Here is a 12,988-nt window from a genome sequence, read left to right on the forward strand (position 1 = left end):
GTTTGAAACTCCGGCTAGGGGTGGTTCATCTCTATTGAAAAATCAAAAACAGAAAGAAAAAAAGCGACTCAAATAAAAGGGTCAGTCCGATAAATCGAAAGGAAAGAAGAGGAAGGGGAAAAATGTTGAAACCCCTTTTGATTCTGATTCTGATTTTTTTTTTTTTAATTAATTTTGAGCTCTGGGCTCTTTTTATTTATCAGCAATAGTACAACTAGAATTAAAAATGCCAAAAGCCCAAATGTGTAACTTGTCAGCCTCACAATTACGCCTCTTTCTAAAAAAACCTACCAAATAGTACACTTTCCCACTTCCAGATTCATAATCCACCCCTTCAATATTCTTGCCCTTTTGGATCCTTCAGCTCCTTCTTCTCTTCTTATGGATAATCGGTGTTCACTTCCTTGATTGTTGTGTCATTTGCGTCGTCAGCGGCTTTGAAAGGTGTGCCATTTCCTTCCCCATGTCTTGCGTAACAACATTTGATTGTTGTTCTTGTTTTCCAGGTATTTGATTTCAGCTGGACTGTAAGATGAGTTATGTCAAAAGTATCCATGTCAAGCTTGCAGGTAATTTCTTCTCCTATTTTGATCTCTTTACTCCAAATCTTTTTTTTTCAAAAAAGTACTCATCTTTTTCTTCAGCAATATGTACAGTGGTGTGTGCATCAGGTTGCTCTGAATCGAACCCTCTCGTAGCTTCGCATCAGTGGTTGATGTGTGGATTCTAATCTGACCATGTAGTCCTCGACTTTTGCTGCTAACCCTCTGATTGTAAGCTTGCATAGCCTATGCTAGCTTTTCCTTTCTCGCAGTTATTAAGCTCAAATAGCTCGAACTTAATATGTAAATTGAATGTCTATGAGACTCTAGACTATGTTGATCTTTGTGACTGTTGTTCCTGCTGGTTGGTATTTGCTTTAATCTTTCTTGTTTTAATGCGCAAACTTTGGATTTGTAGCTTATCAATGTTTAGGATTTTCTTGCAAGTCTTTGATAGCTGATTAAAGTGATTGTACTCTTGCTTCTCTATGTGACTAAATGCAGTGTTAGCTAGAGCATCAGCTAGGTGATTGCCTTCTCTGTAGACATGTTTCACATTTACCCCATCTTGTTCTATTATGTTAATGGCTTCCTCCATAATATCTATCAATTCCCAAGGGATTTTCCACTCCCTAATTAGATAGTTTTTAATCCCCACGGAATCTGTTTCCAGAATTAATTTTCTGTACTGATTTTGCCTGCAATACTTCAATCCCATCAAAACTGCTACTGCCTCTGCCATGTTATTTGTGGCAAATCCTATTTGTTGAGCCTCTGCAAATATCAAATCCCCCTTATAATCCCTAATACAGAATGCATATGCACTGTCTCCTGGATTGCCTCTAGAAGCCCCATCTGTATTACACTTAATCCAATTCCTCTCTGGTTTGTGCCAACTAACAGCCTGATAGAATATCTTAGGCTTGTAATGATAGAAGTAGTTGACTATTCCTTCCCAATGTACTGGATTTTGAGTCCAAGGATAGGTATGTCTAATATACTGATTGATAGTGTGTTGACACTGTTGTATCAGTTTGCTCAGGCTTACCTCCTTTCCATATCTTCTGGCATTCCTCCGTTTCCAAAGTTCCCACATTAACACTGCTGGAACAATCTTGAAGATTCTTTGTATCTTAATAGGTCCAGTTGCTTTCCACCAGCTAGTAATCATCTGTTGTAAATGTACTCCATTGAGATTAATACCTGCACAGGAAGCAAACTTCTCCCACAACTTTTTTGCAATGGGAGATGTTAGAAATAAATGCTCCATTGTTTCCATTTTATACTCCTCACAGCAATGACATCTTGAAACAATATTTAGCCTCATTCTTTTCAAGTTGTCATCTGTGGCAATTCTTCTCTTCCACACCCGCCAGTGGAAAAAGCTGATTTTGAGAGGAAGGCCCTTTATCCATATCTCCTTTAACCATTCCCCACCTTCTCTCTTCCTACGTAGCATATGAAAAGCTGATTTTACAGAAAATTCTCCCTTAGTATTTCCCATCCACCAAGCATGGTCTATCCCTTCAGTGTTAAAAGGTTTTATACTATCCATAATATATCTTGCCATGTCTTCTGAAAGCACACTCTTTAATTTTTCCTGATCCCACTCATCATTGGTGATAAAGCTTCTCACTTCCAACGCTGATCTTTCTGGTACTGCCTCCTCAATATAGTATAAAGCCCCTTGTTGTGTCCAATTGTCATACCAGAAGCTGCTATTTCTAGCTTTCACTTGCCACCATATTTCCTGCTCAATTTCCTCTCTGATTACCACCATTTTTTTCCAGACTTGAGATCCCCCAACTCCCTTTGCTACCACTGGATGATCCTTCTTGCAATACTTGTTCCACATGAAAGTACCCCATAAAGAATTTGCAGAAACTCTGAAATTCCACCATAGTTTTGCAAACAAAGCTTTTGAAACATCATTCAAGGACCTGAAACCAATTCCACCTTCTTTATATGGGTAGCACATGTCATCCCAAGCTATCCAATGTTTTCCTTTTAGACCTCCAACCTTCCCCCAAAAGAACTTAGCGAATAGCTAGTGAACCTTATTGAGGACTCCCTTAGGAGGGTTCATAGCAGAAAGTAGGTATACAGGCATTGATTGAAGAACATGAGCTATTAGTATATGTCTGCCTCCATATGTTAACAATTTGTTCTGCCAGCTCAGTATTCTTCTACTGATTTTTCTCAAGAAATCCTCAAAATAAGCCACCTTTTTCCTCCCATAAAAAATAGGGCACCCCAAATATGTGAATGGGAAATGTCCTTGGTTTATTCTTGTCCATTTTCTAAGTTTTTGTGCCATCACTGCTGGTGTCTTTTCATGTAAGTAGAAAAAACATTTGTTCTTGTTTAACATTTGTCCCGAGGCCTGTTCATATTTTGCTAGTACCCCCATCATTTTCATGACTGATCTCTTCTCCCCTGAACAAAATAAAATAGTGTCATCAGCATAGGACAAATGGTTAATGTTTGGACTCCATTTTGGCATACCAAAACTCTTAAAATCAGCATCTTCATGTAGCCTGTTCAACCCTCTAGCAAGCACTTCTGCAGTTAGAATAAAAAGGGTTGGTGATAATGGGTCACCCTGTTTAAGCCCCCTGGATGATTGAAAAAAACCATAGGTTTGACCGTTTACCAATACAGAATACCAATTGTTTGATACCAATCTCCACACCATATCAATAAGGATCTTAGAGAAGCCAAATTTCCTTAAGACTTTTGCAAGAAATACCCAGGATACTCTATCATAAGCTTTAGCCATATCAAGTTTCACCACCACATTCTGCCACTTATTCCTAAGTCTGATATCTCGAATAATCTCTTGTGCTAACAAAACATTCTCCGTAATACTTCTTCCTTTTATAAATCCTGTTTGATTTGCAGAAATCAGGGTTGGAAGAACCTTCACCAATCTGTCATGAATCATTCTTGAGATAATTTTATTGGCAAAAGTACTAAGACTGATTGGCCTTAAATCTGTAAAAGATTTAACATCCTCCTTCTTGGGGATTAGAACTAGATTCGAGTGAGTGATAAACCTTGGTAGTCTTTGACCACAAAAGAAAGCTCTAACCATTTTAGTTATATCATCCCCAATTATCTCCCAACTTGCCTGAAAGAAGGTCCCTGAGAATCCATCCGGACCGCTAGTGCTATCTCCATTTAACTCATTGACTACTGTTTGCACCTCATCTCTACTTGGAACTCTACTAATTTCTTCATTTTGGTCTTGAGTAACTAGTCTGGGAATATTTTCCAGCATCTCAGGACAATTCAATATATCATTTTCTCTAAACTGATCCTCAAAGAACTCCACCGCTGCTGCACCAATTTGATCATTCGATTGAACCATTTCTCCCTAACTTGTTAGGATTTCTCCAATATGCAACTTCTGCCTTCTACCCTTCACAAAAGCATGAAAGAATTTTGTGTTTCTGTCCCCATCCTTAAACCATTTCATACCTGCTTTTTGCTTCCAATACTCTTCCTCGATGTGTAAATATTTTCTAAGTTCAGCTTCTGTCTGACTCAGTGCACATCTATTGTCTTGAGTAGGCCTGATTTCAAATTGAATCTCTTTGACCCTAATCAGCTCCTCTAGCGTTGCTAGTCTTTCAAAAATGTTTCCATATGTTTTCTTACTCCATTCAGCTAGTGCTTTCTTTACTTTCTTCATTTTTGCTTGGAATTCAGAAAATGGATCCCCCACAAAATCAATCTGCCAAGCTTCTCTCACAATATCTAGAAATTGATGATGCGTAGTCCAAAAATTCAGAAATTTGAAAGGCTTTACAACCTTTTCTTCTTCTGTACAACATTGGACGAATAAAGGGGCATGGTCAGATCCCTGCCTGATCAGATGTTGCACATTGCTATTAGGTAATAAATCCAAAAAATCTTGATTAACCAAGACTCTATCCAACTTCTTAAAAATGCATTCTTCCTCTATTCTGCCATTCCACCACGTGTATTTACTTCCTTTTGACTTCAATTCGCTAAGTGCACAATTGTTGATACAATGTGCAAAGTCACTAGCTTCTGCATGAGTGAAAGGAAGACCTCCCAACTTCTCATCCGCATGTAAAATAGCATTAAAATCCCCTCCAACCAGCCAAGGCTCTATTATGCTATATGCTACTGCTTCTATATCTTCCCACAATTCCAGCCTTTCCATAGAATTACATCGAGCATAAACTGAAGTAATCCTAAAGAATTTATTTTGATAACAAAACCTCACTGTTATTTGTTGATGACTATCTGCAATCACTTGCCCATTCCATTGATCATTCCAGAAAACCCAAATCTTGGATGATGAGTTAGCTACAACTCTATCGAAACCAAGTCTTCTTTTATATTGATATATGTCATCTGGATCCTGAAAAGGTTCCAGCAGTGCTATGAATGCAAAATGATGTCGTCTATTCAACTCTATTAATCTCTCAAAAGACTGTTGAGAATTAACAGATCTGATATTCCAAACTAAGATTTGACCTATCATTGAGAGTTTGTATCTTCCCTCTCCCTACTCCTCCTTGTTCTGACCTGAAGTGGCATAATATTTTGTCCGGTCCTACCTTTTTTGTATCCACTTTTTAGATCAACAATTTGTCTTGGTGACAAGTCACCTGCTTTTCCTGCACTGAGTATATTCATCTCCAGGTCCTCGTCTTCGTCTTCATCCTGAATCCTTTTCTTTTGAACTGGAGTCAGTTCCAACGTATCTGTGAACAACTGCTCATCTGAACTCGGCTCAATTATGTTTAGGGGATTTGGTGGGTCCTCCTTTTGATCTTTATCAGTATTTAGCTTCCATATCGTTAAGGCTGATCCCCTCTCATCTGATTGTCGTGGTGATACTTCTCCTTGTTCTTGTTTCTTGTCCTCCCTACTCCCCTTGTCCTTTTCGCTTGTATTGCATTGTCCTTCATTCTTATCTGATTTGTTATAAACACTTTCAACCCACTTCTTTGTTGTTATATTCTCATTTGTACATGTGTTCACATCCTTCCCTTGATCCTGATCCTTTAGTGCATCAAACTGATTTCCTGTATTGACCAGCCCCTCATCTTCCTTCACCAGTTGTGTTGGTTTAGGATTCCACACTTGCTCCACACCCTTTTTTTCAAAGTATCTTCCCTTCCCTTGATTTCTTCTATTTTTTTTAATTACAAATCTCTCTGTATCTTCATCTTTGCCCTTGCCCCTGTTTGTTTCCAGTGATGTTTTTTCCTTTTCTCCGTTTAGCGTAATGCTTCTTTTGTCCTGTGAGTCCCCCTTCTCTATATCTGCTCCATCATTCTTCTTAGGATACAATTCAGGATGTAGAGCATAACATTCTTGCTCATTATGTCCTTGTAATCGACAATTGGCACAATACTTTGGTACATAGTCATATTTTATCTGAACCCATTTTTCCACGACTTCTCCTGATAGCTTCCTTACCCCAATGTTTATCCTTTTTGGGAAATTTCCTAACAGGTCAATCTCAACCTTTACTCTTGCACAACTAGGTCTCGTTTGGTTCTGTGTTGCCATATCTACTTGAAGGGGCTTCCCCACCGCAGCAGCCAACGAGAATATAGCCTCCTTCACAAAAAAGTTAGGTGGGAGAGATGGAAAAGAGATCCACGCAATTGCTGTTGTTGTCTCTTCTTCCGGATTAAACATTGGATCCCACTTGAGAGTTCTCATTGGGTAGGACCATTGTCCAAGAGTTAGGTAAAAAGCTGGCTTAGATAATAGATTCACATAGTCTTCCATAATCGCTGCTCTGATGAGCACATGTCGATTACCCAGCAAACCGATATTACATTCCCCTTTCAATTCACATTGCTTAGGAATCATCTTCCTCAGTTCTTTGATTTCAGGCATTCCATAAGAAAATTTTCCAATGACAGCATATTGGAGATTTTCTTTGTAAATCATCTGTGTCACCTCCTCTTCTTCCCATATTATTCTTGGCTCCCCATGTAAATAAGAGATTGACCTCATTGGTAGTGGTTTGGTGATCAAAGGATCTGCTTTAAACAACGATGCAAAATTCTTTTGCTTGTCTGTCCTCAAAGGACACTGGACAGTTTCCGGAAGAGGCTGCCCTGATGAGTTGGTGGCCATAGCCACCGGCGGTGGTTCAAAAGTCAGGTTTGGTATGAACGGCGGCTAGGTTTGATTCTGATTCTGATTTTGTTACTGAATAAAAAAAGAAAAAAGGAAAAAAATCAATGAATGTTGAAGTTGTGAAAATCAATGAATGTCTATCTTATAGATGGTTTTGACGACTGAGCAACACCTAAAAAAGACAAAAAAATTGTTAGGGTAAGTATTATATTCAATTTATTTTCACATTATTAAAACTACTGTTTTTTCTTTAACAATATCACATTATTCTTATATTATTTTCGAAATAGTTGTTTGGATGAAACGTATATGAAATCTGATTGATATGTGTATGATTCCGATTAAACAGTTGATTCTTGGATATTGTATGATTTGTGATATAATAGTGGTATACAAATGGTATGAATTGTGTTTTAACAGTAGTGTGATTGTCTATTAACTGTATATACAAAGATTGAGGATGACGCGATCAGTGAGAGTGAAGTTACTGGTACGGTTGCTAGCAAATTTGGTGGACCTCGCATAGCAAAAGAACTTGTTCCGAATACCACCAATTATCCTACACCAAGACCACATACAAGAAATTTGAAATAGTTGATTGCACCTTCTACTTTTTTAGAATTACATGCTTTTTTTTTTTTTTTTTTTGGACAACTTTTTTGTGTTTAAGTATTTCATGATATATAATACCATATGTTTTATTCCAATCAAATATCATCTACATATGAATTATTGTTTGGCTATTATAATTTCAGGATACTAGTAATAAACAGACTTCATACCATTTGGATTCACTATTTTAAAATATCAGTGTGTATCCAAATTGTACAATTAATGGATGAAATGTGTGTGAAATTTGATTAATATGTGTATGACACTGAATTTAATGTTTGATGGTTGGATATTGTATTAATTGTGATATAATATTGGTATACAAATGATATGCATTGTGTGATTATATTAAATTGATTTATTGTTGGTATAATATGTGTGATATAAGCTGAAGTTCGTGTTGGGATGAAACTTGAATAAGATTGGTATAAAGTTTGTTATATATTTACACTATCTTATATATTAATTTGGAACACATTTTATTTCCAAGTATATTAAATCTGTATGAATAATTAATGAATCGCGTATATGGAAATCTGAAATCTGTACAAATATTTACACTATCTTATATATTAATCTGGAATAAATTTTATTTCCAAGTATATTAAATCTGTATGAATAATTAATGAATCACGTCAATGAAATCTGGAATCTGAAATCGAAAACATGTACAAATATTTACACTATCTTATATATTAACTTGAAATAAATTTTATTTCCAAGTATATGAAATCGAAAGAAATCTACATTAGCTTTCTTTTGATCTAAAAAAACCCGCACACCAACATCATTGTGGATACTAACAAAGGGACATCTATCACTAACTATATATTTTATCTCTATATTGTGAATATTAGCATCTATCATTAGTTGCGATGTTATCGCACTTACTAGACCACTATAAAGACTAGAATACTCATATATAATCCCCTCCATCTGAAAACCAACATATTTCCATGTTTCATTAAAAAAAAATAACAATTAGTCTTACATAATACAAAAATAAAATAAAATTATACACACTTATCATTATTTTTTCATACAAAAATCATTCAGGCAGTAAACTACAAACAGATTTCATTAAAAAATAAAATTTCAGATTTCATACCCACTTAAATACAAATTTCATACATACAATCATCATTTATACCAAATTTATACATTTCTCATACCAAATAGTTCATTCCTTTCACACAAATTTATACATAATTGACAAAACTTATATAAACAATAACATTTCAAATTTCATACCAACTTAAAACATTTTTCATACAATTATTCAAAATTCTAAACAACTTTTTTTACTAACTAGTTAACACACTTTCATACCAACTTAAAACAACTGTCATACAATTCTTCAAAATTCTAAATAACCTTTTTTTCACATTAGTGAATACACTTTCATACCAAATTCATTACACTTATACTAACAAATTCATTCAAAACTATACATTTTAATTTATTTTTTCAGGAAAAAAAACAGTAATCAATATTATAATTTTGATTTACGTACCCAATCTACAACGATAAAAATATTTATATGTTATACATTTATACTCAAATCTTTCATATATTGCGGCAACTTCTCACGAATCATTTTTTTGCCAATATAAAAAATAGCCAAAAAACAAAAAATATAGTGACATTAAACCCCTACCAAAAAACAGGATCTTACCAAGAAAATCACTAATATTACAGTTTCACAACAACTAATACGTATTATGAACAAAACGTATTGTTTATACAAAAAAAAATATCACATTCAATATAGTGACAATGTTAAAAAACAAAATCACAAAATGTGATTTACAGTTTCATTTTTTTTTTTTCATTTCACTGAAATCCAAATACAAATAGTAAACAATTAAAAATACTAACCTGAAGGATCCCATCTTCCGCCATGTTTAATTAATATTGATACGTAGTTGTCCATCACAAAAAAAAAGGATTTTTCAAACAAAAACAAAACTTCAATTAGTCGCTAGTGACAAAATTTCTGGAAGAAAATTGAAGAGAGAGAAACGTGGAAGAAAAATGGATAAAATCAGATTTTTGAATTAATTTTAACAAATTAGAGTGAATTAAGGAATTGAATATTCTTAATTAGTTTGAGATTCCTTAATTCATGCTAATTAATAATTATCTTAAATTAATTCAAATTTAATTGACACCCCTATTTCGTTTTTTTTTTCATTTTTTCCTTATTAATTACATATTATTAATTAATAATAAAAAACCATAAATAGATTAATCATTTATTAAATAAATGGAAATTAATTTTTAAAATCAGATTTTTGAATTAATTTTAACAAATTAGAGTGAATTAAGGAAACTGAATATTTTTAATTAGTTTGGATCCCTTATTTCATGCTAATCATTAATTATCTACAATAAATTCAAATTAAATTACAACCCACAATTTCAGTTTTTTACTTTATTATTTCTAATTCCGTTTTTTTTTTTTAAATTTTCGTTTATCTTTTTATTTATTTTTTAAGTTTTTTCCAATTAATAAAAACATTTCCTTTTTTTTAACTTGTTATAACCTGAAATTTTTAATACTATTGCTTGAAAGTCTAAAGCTACTGTTATAGCTTGAAAATAGTACTATAATATATGTCATATATGAAATTTACACATAATTTATTGCATTCCCACTTTAAGAGTCAAAAGGACCCATTTAGCTTTCAATTCATTAAACAATTGGACAAAATTTTCAGCCCAAATTTATGGAAAAATTACTTAAATACACAACACTTCTTTACCTATTCTCAATATTTCCCTACTCTTTCACTAAAATACAAAAATCCCTTATTTTCCCCCAATTCAACTTAATCGGATACTTTATTAGTTTAAGTATCCGCCCGTTATTAATTAAAGTATCTGCGCTGCTATATTATGCATCCGCCCGTTAATTAAGTATCTGTGCTGCTATATTATGCATCCGCCCGTTAATTAAGTATCCGTGCTGCTAACAACTTAATAATTTAAGTATCCGCCCGTTATTAATTAAAGTATCCGCGCTGCTATATTATGCATCCGCTCATTAATTAAGTATCAGTGCTGCTAACAACTTAATAATTTAAGTATCCGCGCTGCTATATTAAGTATCCACACTGCTATATTATGTATCCGAAAAACACTAAAAAAGGAGATTTTTGGTAATTAATGAAAGAGTAGGGAAAGGAAGTAGTTTCTTTCTTATACTATGTCATTTGCCTAATTTTTACCAAATTTATTCCACACCCAGCCCAACTCCACTTCAGCCCAGACCTCTACTCTTTTCTTCACGCCCAAAACATATGCACAGATGCTCACACAGCAACCGACAACACAACTCAACCAACTGAAACGCAGCACGAACCCTCACCTCTCTCCCTCACTTTTTCCCTTTTCTCCCTCAAATTCGTACAACCAGCGTGCTTCGCACGAGGTTGAGGACACCTCGAACCTTTTGGAAATCATCCAAGTGTGATTCTCTCGTTTGCTCCGTTTAAACTCAATTCAAATCCACTGGATTAGTACGATTTTGTACCCATCCAGTTGGTACTCAGGGATTTTTGAAAAGTTTCCAATTCCCACATCGTTTCCCCCTCAAATTGACCTAGAAACTATCTTATATAAACCCGTCCCTCTTACTGTTCATTCACGGTTTAGAGTTCTTGTTTTAATGGCTGAAACATGGTTGTTTTTGCGGTTATTTCAAGTCGAAGTTGGTGGTGGAATCGGCTTCTCAACTTGTGGTTTTAGTTCACTGAAAGGTAAATTTGTTTCTTAGCTTTGTTCAATTCCTAGTTGTTTTTATGTTTATATGTTTTTTAGTTGTGTTTTAGTCTTCATACATTAGAATATGGCTGTATTGATTAGCTAGAAATAGTTTTTTCTGTTCACTGTTCACTGATCGCATCGGTAATATTTCGCAACTAGAAAGAACTAGAAAGAAGTTTATTATCTATAAATAGTTATTTTTGGAAATTTAAGGAAATTTGGAAAAATTTAAGTAAGTTAAAGTGAGTGTTTGGTCAACTTCAAACGACCATAACTCCTAGCTCATGATGAGTTAGGTGTATTTCCAAATGTGGTTGGAAAGCTCTTGGAATGATCTTTCCAACGCCGCTAAGTTTGCGCGATTCTGAATTTGTATGAGTGAGTTATACCCTTTGGAAGTTGGGTTGTTAGTGAGAAATATCCTCAGAAAAAATGCTCTCAGGCACAGTTCCCAAAAACTCTCTCTCTCCTACTTCCTAGGAGAGAGAGAAACTCTCTTTCCGGTGGGTCACCTGAGAACCACCAACTTTCTTCCCCTTTCTCCAGCTATCTCCTTATACGATAGTTTTTTCTCTCTTTTTTCTTTTCTTTCTCCTTTCTTAGCATTCAATCAAGAGGAGTAAACACAGGATCTAGAAAGTTTATTTTCAACCGATATGGATAACATCATTTATTTTGCGGTTGGTTTCAAATCGTTCGATATAGAAAGGATATCAGGGACCTCTGGTATATGGTTCGAGTGGACAGAGAGAAGCAGGAAAGCAGTCACGAGAACAACTTTCAACAAAGGATCCATGGAATGGATAGTAAGGGTTCTCAAGGAGGCTTCCCAAACTAAAGGGAACTCAGTTCGTAGGTGGAGGAAAACAGATGATATAGCTGAGATTTTTGGTGCTCGTAACTATAATAAGTATGGGAGGTACATCAGTTTGATAAGTGTAAGGGGCAGAAGAAGATCAGTTCTCATCATCCCAGAACTGACCTGCAATTCAGGGTGGGCAGACATCGCAGAGAAGGTGGCAAGGTTTATAAGTGCTCACAAGACCACAAACAACCTGGAGGCATACAGAACTGTTGATGAAAACATTCCCTACGCCGAGATAGTCAGAAGTTCTAAATGGGAAAACAGAGAGGGGAGGGGAGTAAATGCAAATGCAGAGGTGACAATGCAAAAAGGAGTCATCAGCATTAAAGAACCTATATGCAATCATAGTGAAGCGCTCAAGAGGAGTTTGGTGGGGAAATTTAATGCAGATGCCACACTGTCAGAAGTCCGGAAATGGTCCTACAATACCTGGAAACAAGCATATGGCTTGAATGTATATGAAATGGGCAACGATTTTTTTCTCTTTGAATTCAAGTCCATACAACTAGCAGAACAAGTCATGGAAGGGATCTGGGAATGGAAAAAAACCCCAGTTAAGCTAATCTGGTGGAACCCTTTAGTTGCCACTGTAGAAGAGAGGAGTACAGGCAAATCGACTTGGGTGAAGATTCTAGGTTTACCACTCCATCTCTGGTCGCAAAAAATTTTCAAAGCCATTGGAGATCTTTGTGGTGGCTGGCTCGAAACCGAGGAGGAGACCACACTGAGGAACCACCTCAAATGGGCGAGAATTAGAGTATGTAGCGATGGAAATAATATTCCGAGGGAGGTCAAAGTCGAGAATGGTGGAGTGATCTTCGAGATGCAGATTTGGGCTGAGCTTCCGGCGAGAGCCTACGTCGGAGATGGGGGAGCTTCTAACCTCTTTACCCAGAAGGTTGTTGACCAAGACCCATTGGATAAAAGGGTGTGGACTGACATGGGTCAGTTGAAAGGGACTAGACCACTGTCACATGCAGTCCCATGTGATTCTGCAGAGTCTAGTGGAGTGAGAAATAGGGCTAATATTGATGGGCTTAGTATGCTGGACCCTAAAGTTATATTG

General features: G+C 35.6%; 1 long non-coding RNA gene across 1 annotated transcript; it reads left to right on the top strand.

Moving 5' to 3' along the window:
• Positions 1 to 244: 244 nt before the first annotated feature.
• Positions 245 to 976, top strand: LOC125853267 (uncharacterized). Its single transcript, XR_007445149.1, has 3 exons — positions 245 to 444; positions 507 to 569; positions 645 to 976. It is a non-coding gene; the product is annotated as an uncharacterized LOC125853267 (long non-coding RNA).
• Positions 977 to 12,988: the final 12,012 nt, after the last annotated feature.

This window comes from Solanum stenotomum, chromosome 1 (genome assembly GCF_019186545.1).
Source record: "Solanum stenotomum isolate F172 chromosome 1, ASM1918654v1, whole genome shotgun sequence".
Lineage (NCBI taxonomy): Eukaryota > Viridiplantae > Streptophyta > Magnoliopsida > Solanales > Solanaceae > Solanum > Solanum stenotomum.